Genomic DNA, 12,688 nt, shown 5'->3' on the forward strand with positions numbered 1-12,688 from the left:
AAGGATCTACCCATCATTTATGCACAAGGCTTGCATGTACTGTGTTCATGAGTTTGGAACAACAGAGGCACTAGAAGACATAAAAAAAATAAATAAAAAAAAATATAACATTGGTATAGTAGGATAAGGAACGTTCAAGGAAATGTTTAGAAATTCCACCTCAGTATGCCTTTGTAATTTTTCTTTTCCTGTTGGAGAATTTTAAACAATTTAAATACTTAGCTACAACTGACATATAATAAGACATGAGAATCTTGTTTACCAAGATTGCTTTAAAATATCTTCCCTAATAATATTAGCTAGTAGTGTTTAATGGTCTTTATTTGATGCTTGTACATTGCTGGCATGCTTTAAAGATGGTATTTTCAAACTCTGGATTTTTCCTTTCCTTAGTTAACACACAGTTTTCTGTATATAGAGTTTAGAGATCAATAGCAGTAATAGCCTGTCTTGAAACCTTATCTGAAGATGATGGAGGTCCCATTCAAATTATAGACAAATATATCCTGTGCCATCTTTCCAGATAACTTATAGCCTAGATGCTGTTGACAGTGTTTGCCCAAATGTATCAGAATGCTGGTCAGAAGATTATATAATTAATACATCTAGTTTTATTCCACTTTTCAAATTTCATGGGGTAGTGCAGTTTGTCAGATTCTATTGGACAGTTAATAGTAGCAGATCTTGGCTTTTAAAGGTAATGATTCTGTGATTATTGACAAATTAAAAGGGATCACTAATAAAACATTGTCAGTGTTCCACCTCAAGATGCAATTTAGAAACTTGTGAAAAATGCAACAGAATACAACAAAATATGACAGCTGTATTGTGTTTTCATATACGTGTTTCACAAAAAAAAAAAAAAAGAGTCTGAAAGGAAATAACTAATTACAATATGTCTGTGGAGAGTGAATCAACATCAACCTGTCACTCCGACTAGGCAAGATTGCTGTACTTAAAGTACTAGAAGTCAACAAAATCAAAGGTATCAAAATGTAGTCTGTGCTTTATCACGTTATGGTATGTTAACTGATAAAAACATAACTGAATAATTCAATATTTCTATGTATGAAAATAAACCAATAATTATTAAGCTTACATTTCTTGACTCTTATACCTAACATAAAACAACTCTCCATCACTGGTGTATTCAACTCCAATGGTGCACTTAATGTGAACAATAAAACAGTTGAATTTACATCTATAGGTGTTACTCAGCTCAAAACTCATCAGTATATTTTCATCTGAAATAATAAATGAGAGGGACTCATTTATTTTGTCAGACTTGGAAAGTATACTCATGTATATGCTGTAGGAGAAGAAACAGAAGTATACAGAAGTCCTATTTCCACTTGTTTCAGAGAGAAGTGGATGTTCAGTGACTTGTCACAAGCTATATATAAAGCCCATGGCAGCATCAGGAACATGAATGGATTTCCTGGCTCACAGCATGGTTCAAGCTGCATCCCAACAAACTTATTAACCTAAAACTAAGTCAGACAACAAATAAAACACAAACCTAAGCTACATTCCAGCTAAAAACTAAGGAGTGTGTAAAATAAATCTGACTGCAGTTGTTAAACTTCAAGTATGTTTTAATAATGAATATTAATTAACAGATTAACTATGCTTTAATTCTAAATGGAACATGCTAAGCCTATTTAGGACACTCAATTTAATGTGTTTACTTAATAGAATCTGTATACCAGTGCTGGTACAGAGCCAGTCTCCAAGCGTAAGGAATTCAGAGATGGAGAACTGACTAAGAGTGCTTTATGCATACAGAGAAAACTTAATAGCAGAATGTGAGGATTTGTTCAAAGCTCAAGGATGCTCAACATTCTTACCTTAGAGTTGGCAGATCCCAGTTCCATTCTTCCAGAGGTGCCTGAACAACTGCATCACACATTTCTGTTGAGCCATGTGACTGATATTTGAAGAGAAGTCTTTGAGTCCTTCTCAACTTTCCCTGAGGAGCAGGAAATATTTTTGTATAAAACGTTTAAAGATTCTCCAGGATGATGTCTATGGCATTCAGGTAAGGGCAGGATGCCTGAATTTAGTAGAAGATTCTGAAAACCAAAGCAAAACCAAAGCATATCTGCTCCATTTTCACAAGCACATATATTTGAGTACACTGTGGTCTAGTGGATGACCGGCTGCCCTACAGGGGATGTATGTGTTCAAACATCAGATGGAAATCAGTCTCCCACAATCTTGGCAAACACAGTAAATAACAGTCATAAAAGGAAGCAAAGCCATCTTAGAATACTTGGGGCAGGGGAGGGAATTTTGTTAAGAAATAAATTGTTTTATTTGTATTTCATAAAATGCATAATTTCATTTCAGTTTTACAAACTTTACTTGATTGGCCAATGCAAAGAATGTAAAAGAAATTACTTGCATGGAGTCTGTTTTTCAAGAGCAATGAAAAAATAATTCAGGTTGGAGAAGGAACTGGAAGTCGTTGGACTGCCACCCCTCCCCCAGCTAAAAGTTTTCAGCTGGCATATTATTTTTGTGTGTGCACTTATCACTGAAATAAAACATGCATTTGATTTCAGAGAATCCCCTTATAGTGGTTTTTTTTCATTTTCAGCTGGACTGGTTTTTACAAGTCTCTTGTTCTTTACTGCCTGACTTAGTGTAAGGTCATTAAATGGAATGAGGTCATAACCATAACCATTTAAGATTTCAGAGAAGGAGTGGAGTCAGGAGACTTTTGGCTTATGTCTAGAAATCCTAGTACGGAAAGTACCATTGACATCATGGGTAAACATGTTTAGATACCAGTGACATAGAACGCTATCCCAGCAATGTTCTTGTAGTCAGTTCATTAAATTTATAATTTGACATAGACAGTATGTTTATGACTAAGTTTTTCAGGAGAGCCTCAGAGTATTAAAGTCGTGAGCCCTAAATCACCACTGATCTTCAAAACGTGCAGTAATTTACACTAGAGCAGCAAGTTAAGAAAATGTTACCATTCTGATCTGAGAGCATTGTATGCTTACTGTGCCTGTGGTACTGATGCTTGCACAATCCCCATAGGAATAATGATGAAAAAAGGCTTTGCTGCTAGTTGTATTTCTAGGCATCCTGGACTGTGGGCTTGCATAGTATTTGCAAAGAGTTCCTTTCAGACCACTCATAGACTAAGAAGTGGTTGGTAATTTCTCAACAATTCTGAATGACATGTAGGGCTTCGTAGTTTCATATACGCTTGCCCTGGATAATTCAAACTCAGAAAAAATAGGTCCATCAAAACATTATTAAGTAGGAATTCTTTTTCAAGCTGTACCTTTTTTAATGACTGATAAGAAAACATGCAATAGCCTCAAACATTACTATGCTTAGCCTATCAGTTTCTTACAAAACCTGTGTTTATGTCTGAGTAGTCCTTTTGTTCAGTCATTAGTTCCTGGAATGCATGAATAGCAATTTTTTTACACAGAAAAAGGAAAAAAAAGTCAAAGGTGAAACTCTTTAGATTTGATGTTAACTAGTGGGAAAGAAGTGATAGAGTCCTCAATCCTTATGAAGAAGAAAAGCAGAATGAAAATAATAGACTTCAAAAAGATGGACTTTAACAAACTCAAGTCACTTAGAAACAAATTTAGTGATAAATGAGTTAAGGAGAGTCAGCTGATTCCTAAAGAGACAATATTAAGGGCATAGGTGCAAACTATCCAATTACAGAGGAAGAACAGGAAGTATATTAAGAGATCAAATGACCTAAACCATCAAAGGGTTCATACAGACTATGGAAACTAGGTCAGATAACTTGCAAAGACATCAGGAATAGTGTGGTGAGCGGGAATAGGGAAGTGATCGTCCCCCTGTACTAGGCACTTGTGAGGATGCACCTCTAATACTGTGTTCAGTTTTGGGCCCCTCACTACAGGAAAGACATTGAGGTGCTGGAATGTGTCCAGAGAAGGGCAATGAAGCTGGTGAGGGGTCTAGAGAACAAGTCCTGTGAGGAGCTGCTGAGAGAACTGGGGCTGTTTAGCCTGGAGAAAAGAAGGCTGAAGGGAGACCTTATCGCTCTCTACAACTACCTGAAAGGAGGTTGTAGAGAGGTGGGGGTTGGTCTCTTCTCCCAAGTAACAGGCAATAGGACAGGAGGAAATGGCCTCAGGTTGTGCCAGGGGAGGTTTAGCCTGGATGTTAAGAAAAATTTCTTCACCCAAAGGGTTGTCAAACATTGGAACAGGCTGCCCAGGGAGGTAGTTGAATCACCATCCCTGGAGGTATTTAAAAGACATATAGACATGCTGCTTAGGGACATGGTTTAGTGGTGGTTTTGGCAGTGTTAGGTTGATGGTTTGATTTGATTACCTTAAAGGTCCCTTCCAACCTAGACGATTCTATGATTCTATTCTATGATAATAAAAGTACTTCATATTGTAGGAACACCACCAAAACAGATACAGCTCAAGTTAGGAAGTGATGTGCAAGAGTGTTGAGTCTGCAGGTACATTTAAGGAAAAAGAAAGCCAGGGTGGCAATGGTGTATCAAAAAGGGAAAGCTGCCTTGTCTTTCTTTTCTTTGAAATGCTCAGCTACAGGCATAACTGATGTCAATAACAAGTTCTTACTGCCAAACAGAGAAAGAATAAGCTGGAGTATACTTGGAAAAGATGAATGTGCTCAAATCTTTTGGCCTTGATTATATGTTCTTTAAACTGCTTTAAGAACCAATTAATGTAATGTCAGAATTGTTGACCATTATTTTTCAGGGTGTATGAAAAATGAATGAGGTGTTAGAAGACTGGAAAAGGAAAAATATAATAATATTTTTAAGAGGAATGGGAATAAGAGTAGAGAAATTATTGCTAAATTACTTCAGTTTTCTGCTCTGTTCCACTTTTTCTTCTCCTCTAAAATAACATCACAAACAATTAAATGATTTGTAAGATATTAAAAGATAATGAAGTAACAGCTAATTTGGAATTAATGTTTTATGTATAGTAAAGAATCAAAAGATACTATCTATTGTGACCTTATTTAGACTTCTGACATAGTTTCACATATTTTCGTAATTAAGCTTCACAGATATGGTGTAGAGGATAGCACCATAGTGTCACAGTGAAACTGATCACAAGACGGTATTGAGAGAGAGATTGTCCATGTACTTTTGAGTAAAGCTCTTCAGTGGATCCTACTTGAATTCTAGTTTATATTTCATTAATATCTGGAGTGATGGAATAGAAAGTATGCTTATTATGCTGTCCTGGTATAAACTGCAAGCATATTGGAAGTCTGTATTATAATTCAAAGTAATTTTAACAACAGGGAAAAAAAAAGATTTTTGAATGTATGATTCAATTCAGTAAAGCTGACTACAGGCTTCTACTTTCAGATTGTAATATTAGGTGTATGAATACAGAGATAGGAGTTCTACATGAGTTGATTAGATAGCAATTCAATATCAAAGGATCTGCGGATAATCCTCAGCAGATCATAAGCCACACATCAATCGGTGTCATGCTGCTGTAAAGGAGAACATTGTACATCATGCTGGGATACGTAAATGAAGTACAGCTCACAAGAAATGTTATGTAATTCTTCTGCTTTGTTCATCATATATGAAACCTTAACTGGAGTATAGTAACCTGTTTTGGGGAGCATTTGGACCCATTAAGAAAGCTATACACCCATACCACAAATAGTCCAGAGGAGAAAAATGAGCGTAATCAGAGATCTGGATATTTTTTCTAGTGAAGGGAAACTCTACAATTTGCGATTGGTTCTTTGAAAGAAGACCGAAGACTTAAGAGTGTTCAAATATGTAAAATACTACTTGAAAGAGGAAAGTAGTTGTGAGTTCTCTATGTTAGTGATGTTAGGACAATACGTAATTAATATGTTTTAATAGCAGCTTAATTTGTATGTTGAAATAATAAACATAATGATATATTAGAATAGGCCAGTTTCAGAGTCTGTGAAGTCTCCACTGTAGAAAATCTTTCAGAACTGGCAAGAAACATCTTGCACATGATTATACTTTTTTCGGCATTGAAACAAAGAGATGGACCAATGACTTCCTGAGATCCCTTCCAGCTAAGTTCTATAATTCTTTACTCATTAATTTAAAAATTGAGAGTTTGTCAATGTATTTTTTTTTTTTTTTTTTTTTTTTACTATGCAAATGGAAGTCAAGGAAAAAGTGGTAGAGCAAACTTTCCGGTATAATTGTGATACTCTAAGAAAAAGAGAAACTGACAGTTATTTCCCCAAAGAGCAGGTTTTTAAGTTGTCTAATTGATCTACATTTTCAAAGAAGTATAATTAAATCTTAGGGCAAATATATGCATTCAAATCCTGTTACAAAATAATGGGATTCAGATGTATAATTTCTCAATTCCTACACACAGCTTTGAAAATACCCTGAAGTCTAAACACAAAGGTATCCACAGTGACAAAAACAGAGTTTAAAAACAAACATTAAACAGTTTTATATCTGTTCACAAAACAAAATGCCACATTTCATAAAGACCTGCTTCGGGTGTAGAAAGAAAGGGAGCTATTTTCACATCCGAGAGTCTTTCTCAACAACCAGACAAACTCAATAAGCTGAATCTGCCCTGAAGCAGCAGACACCAAACTTAGCAGTCACTGTTCAGTTCAGTGGGAGACCTCAGCCCACCTCTGGTTGTTAATTAAAATGATTGATTAGCTCTGTTTAGCATCAAGTAAATTTTGGCACTGCAGAAGAAAATGCAAACTATCAAAAGATCTCACTTCTATTGTGGTGTCATGGTTCTCTCATTGAATTGATCCACCATATACTGCTGAATGCCATAGAAATTAATAGTAAGTGTTTAATTTAAGTAATGTGGTATTTACATGAATTAAATCAGCTAATTAAGCAAACAATTAGGAGCTTGCAATAGACGTTTATTGAAGTTTGTCCATAATTTTATGTTATAGGCATTTTAATGAATTTCCTAATTGTATTGACACATTACACAAATTAGAATCAGACCAAAAATGTGAAAAAGCCCTGGACAACTCCAAGCTTCTTAAGCACATATGGGTAGGTAGATTAAAACAACTCTTATTGATTTAACTAATTATATTTGCTACTTAATCTAAATGGAATACTTCATTGCAGCCTGAATTGCAAGTTTTATCAGCAGTTATAATACAAATTGTTATGCAGATAATGGGTAGTTATAGAACTGTTGATACAATAAGACTTACAAAAGATTATATACAGCTTTTATAAAGCTTTAAGGTTGAATTCAGAAGAGAAAACTACTTTATTTGGGTCACAGTATTGAATATTACAGTACAATTATCAATGTTTTAACATAGAGTTTAAAGCTTTCATCTTAGTCCTTTGATCATTTTATATCAACAAGGGATTCACTACATCATGGAAAAAAAACTGTTTGTGCAGGTTTTATGTCATGGAAAAGGGATCATATTTCTGTGTGCTAATGAAGAAATTATAAGGTACTGATTTAAGAAAAGAAAAAAACCATACCCTGCCTGATCTTCCTCAGCTACCTCACTTTCCTCTTATTACCACACTGCCTGTTATGTATTGTAAGAACAATGGAACCTAATTGTATTGTTCCTTCTTCAGAAACTCAGCATGTAGCCTGTAGTTTGCATGGTGTACTTGTCTTTTTACAAGAAATTGAAACAGAAAGTAACTCCTGCATGTAAACCACATATTTTTTAAATGCATATATTGGAATCTGCTTGATCCTAAGAGGTTCTTGTCTACTAGTAAGTAATTTTCAATATCAGATTTTTTCCTATATCTTGCATTTCCCTGTTCTCCAAAGAAGTCAATAAATAAATTTCTCTTAACACTAGTATTACTCTATTGACACAACATGCTAGCTATTTGAGGGGCTGATGAATATCAAAGCAAACCATAAAAGCATTTAGTTATTTAATTTTATTTTAAAATACAAATACAGTACTATGTATTACAATACAAATACAGCATTATGTACAAGTGTCTGAACAATCAGGCGGTTGCCTGTTGGGAGGAATGATACTGAAGAACTGTTTACATATAAACTATAAAAAATCACTATACTATGAGAGGTGTCCACGAGAAGAACACAGAATTCACAGAATTGTTAGGGTTGGAAGGGACCTCTGGAGATCATCTAGTCCAACCCTCCTGCCAGAGCAGGGTCACCTACAGCACGTTACACAGGACAGCGTCCAGGCGGGTTTTGAATGTCTCCAGAGTGGGAGACTCCACCACCTCTCTGGGCAGCCTGTTCCAGTGCTCCACTACCCTCAAAGTAAAGAAGTTCCTTCTCATGTTAAGATGGAACTTCCTATGTTCAAGTTTATGCCCATTACCCCTCGTCCTATCACTGGGCGCCACTGAAAAAAGACTACTCCCATCCCCCTGGCATCCTCCCATTAAGTATTTGTATGTATTAATAAGATCCCCCCTCAATCTTCTTTTCTCTAGACTAAAGAGACCCAAGTCCCTCAGCCTTTCCTCATAAGAAAGGTGCTCCAGTCCCCTAATCATCTTTGTTGCCCTTTGCTGGACCCTCTCCAGCAGTTCCCTGTCTTTCTTGAACTGGGGAGTCCAGAACTGGACACAGTACTCCAGATGCGGTCTCACCAGGGCAGAGTAGAGGGGGAGGATGACCTCCCTCGACCTGCTGGCCACACTCTTCTTGATGCACCCCAGGATGCCATTCGCCTTCTTGGCCGCCAGGGCACATTGCTGGCTCATGGTCATCCTGTTGTCCACCAGGACTCCCAGGTCCCTCTCCACAGAGCTGCTCTCCAGGAGGTCAGCCCCCAACCTGTACTGGTGCATGGGGTTATTCCTCCCCAGGTGCAGTACCCTACACTTACCCTTGTTGAACTTCATAAGGTTTCTTTCTGCCCAACTCTCCAGCCTGGCGAGGTCACGCTGTAAGGCAGCACAGCCTTCTGGCGTGTCAGCCACTCCTCCCAGTTTTGTGTCATCAGCAAACTTGCTGATGGTACACTCTATCCCTTCATCCAGATCATTGATGAATATGTTGAACAAAACTGGGCCCAGTACTGACCCCTGAGGGACACCACTTGTTACTAACCTCCAACTAGACTCTGCGCCACTAACCACAACCCTCTGAGCTCTATCTGTGAGCCAGTTCTCAATCCACCTCACCGTCCATTCATCTAAGCCACACTTCCTAAGCTTTCCTGTGAGGATGATGTGGGAGACAGTGTCGAAAGCCTTGCCAAAGTCAAGGTAGACAACATCCACTGCCCTCCCCTCATCCACCCATCTAGTTACTCTGTCATAGAAGGCTATCAGATTAGTCAGACATGACTTCCCCTTGGTGAATCCATGTTGACTACTTCTGATAATCTTCTTTTCATCCAGGTGCTTTGAGATGACTCCCAGAACAAGCTGCTCCATCATCTTCCCAGGGATGGAGGTGAGGCTGACCGGCCTGTAGTTTCCCGGGTCATCCTTCCTGCCCTTTTTGAAGACTGGAGTGACATTGGCTATCCTCCAGTCCTCAGGCACCTCACCTGTCCTCCAGGACCTTTCAAAGATAATGGAGAGAGGCCCAGCAATGAACACTTGGACAGTGATTGGAATATGTTGAAAAGGAACTCATGGCTTCCCCCTCTCATGTGGGAGGTCTGCTCTGTAGAACTAATAAATAAAGCAAATAAAATCGTCTGGGAAGGACAAGTGCCCCGTGCCCCAGAAGAGAATAGCTATGCTTAGTATCAGGCATGCTTCCTGGAGATAAATGATATGGATTTAAATTCTCTCCCAAATAACTCAGGTTCTGTTCTGATTCTCTCTAACTTGCACTCAGGAATTTTTATCAATCAATCTGTCATGCAGGGAGAATACACGAAAGGTCAAAGTTCAATTAGAGTTGAAACTGGCTAGTGTTTTTTCAGATAACAAGGAGGGCTTCTTTAAGTATGTTAATGGCAAGAGAAGGTCTAAAGAAAACATTGGACGGATGCTTGTTGAAGATGGTCGTGATGGTATGAGGAAAGAGGGGTCATTCAATGCATTTTGTGCCTCAGTTTTAAATAATACTGACAGACCTTGGGCTGCCCGGTCCCCTGAGTCAGAGGACCATGAGTGTGGGAACAGTGACTTTCCATTTGTGGATGCTGAAATTGTAAGGAACCAGCTGTATCTGCTGAAAGTTCACAAGTCCATGGTGCCAGTTGGTCAAAAGAGATGATTATCCCTCTATATTCAGGGTTGGGGTGGCCTCACTGTGTGCAGTTCTGGGCCGCACAATTTAAGAAGGATGTGAAGGTCTTTGAATGCATCCAGAGGAGGGCAACAAAACTGGTGAAAGGGCTGGAAGGAATGTTCTGTGTGGCTAAGGACTTTGGGCTTGTTTGGAGAAAAGGAAGCTGAGAGCCGACCTCATTGCTCTTTACAGCTTCCTGAGGGGGGGGAAGTGGAGAGGGGGGTGCTGATCTCTTCTCCCCGGTATCCAGTGATAGGACATGTGGGAATGGTTCAAATCTGTGCCGGGGAGGTTTAGACTGGACATTAAGAAGCATTTCTTGACCAAGAGTGTGGACAAACACTGCAACAGGCTTCCTAGAGAGGTGGTCGATGCCCCAAGCCTCTCAGTAAGAGGCATTTGGACAATGCCCTAAATAACACGCTTTAACTTGGTCAGCCCTGAATTGGTCAGGCAGTTTGACTAGATGATGGTTGCAGGTCCCTTGCAAATGAAATATTCTATTCTATTCTTTGGATCTTGAGATGAAAGCATGCTCCCCTTCCATGCTCTTTAAAACATAGTTCAGATGACCTCCTCATGGAAAAGTTCATAGCACAAAGTCCTGTGTGGATAGTTTCACACAGTAAGATATTCAAAGAGCAGAGCAGTAACATGCAAAGTGATAACCTTGTCTCCTAGTTTTGCTACTGTGTAGTTCGGATGGGACTTCACTCAATACTACTGTTTGTGCTGAACTGTAATCTGAAGGAGTGACCATATATTGTGAATAGAAGAAAAGATTAGATTTATGGAACATACATATGGCAGGCAAGTGCATAAATTACAGGAGCTACAAGCCTACCTGCTGAGATTCATTAGTTACTTTCTCCAAGTGTGCTGTGGTTTGGGCTGTACCATCCACCAGGACAGTGACAGATGCTCCCCCCTACCTCTCTTCAAAAAAAACCAGAGAGGCAGGAGAGAGAGAGAGAGAGAGACTTATGAGTTTAGAAGGAACTAAACTACTTTAAAAAATATTAACAATAAAATAAAAAGAAAATAATGAAATATATACAAAACAGTATCAAGCTCCCAGGATGACAGTCATGTCACCAGCAGGCACTGGGGAAGTCCCAGACTGAACTCAGTGAAGGATAGGAACTGGATTCTGTATCTGGATTCAGGATTGGGATCAAAGGCAGATCAACAGACAGGAGTCCTCCTCAGACGCCGACCATTGAAGAAACAAGCTGATCCTTTGATCCCTCAGCTTTTATACTGAGCATGAGGCAGATGGGATGGAAAACCCTGTTGGTCAGTTTTAGGTTACTCCTGTCCGCTCCTCCCCTCTATGCTTTTCCACTTCCAACCCTCCAACGGGGCAAGTAACCAAGTTATCTGGCCTTGGGTGTTATAGCCATAAGTCTAAGCAAGAGCCTCTCTGCATACCTTTCCTTGGCATCAGCTATAAACATTGGTCTTATGACTCCGAGAGTAAAGAGCTTCTGCACAATATGCTGTTAATTTCAGTAGTAAGAAGAGACCTAGCTAAAAAGTAAAGTTGCTGAACAAAATTGGTCCTGTTTTACCTCAAATCAGGACAATGTGAACCTTATTTTGTCTGGTGTCACTCTTCCGCATCTGTAAAATGGAAATTAGAAACAAACAGGGCACTGTAATCTAATGGGAGGTGGGACAGGGGTAGGGGGACGACTGCCGAGGAAAGACAGTTGCCTTATGAATTTCTTGAGCTCTCCTCTACGAGAAGTTAAATCTAAGTTTTATGAAGTCTTGCACTATGAAGTATAATCTCATAGAAAGTTTTCTATTCTCTTCTCTTTTGCTTTTCTTTCCCTTACCTCTTTTCCTGAGAGAAATAGTGCATTAGACAGAACTATCTTGTTCTTTAAAAAGGAAGAACTGTTTGCATCATGACTCTCAGAACACAAAAACTTCTTTTGTCTCACTGAAAAATGTTTTTTTTTTTTTTGTAATTAAATCATATAAATTAACTGATTTTATAAACTAATGGTTGATAACATAATTTAGTTGTTAATGAGGAGTGAGCTTATAGCTCTAATGTCTTCAGTATGAAAGAATTACAATAAAATACTGGAGAAAGGTTCTTAGGAAAGAAAAGGTTTTGTGCTTGATTCATTCAAACTGTTAACTGTCTAAAAGCAAGGAGTCTGTATCAAAACATTTTGAAGGGTGTTATTTTTCAGAATAAGACTTCTAAAGGGCTAGATACATTATAGTTAGTCATGGTTGTGGATGACTGTCAGTAGTTTGCCTTTCAATGAATTTCAATCTGTATCACTCACACTGCAGATAACTGCTATGCTATTGGTTTTTATAGGAATTGGGTCTGTTTTTTTTTGTCCTGAAATTTTATTTTGGCTTTGAGAAGCCATTCTAAATGAGAGTTTAATGGAAGAGAAATAAGTTTGTGCAAAGTAGTTCAGTTTTCAGGTACTGAAAACCCTTCCACT

Source organism: Charadrius vociferus, unplaced genomic scaffold (assembly GCF_000708025.1).
Source record: "Charadrius vociferus isolate BGI_N301 unplaced genomic scaffold, ASM70802v2 scaffold234, whole genome shotgun sequence".
NCBI classification, from domain to species: domain Eukaryota; kingdom Metazoa; phylum Chordata; class Aves; order Charadriiformes; family Charadriidae; genus Charadrius; species Charadrius vociferus.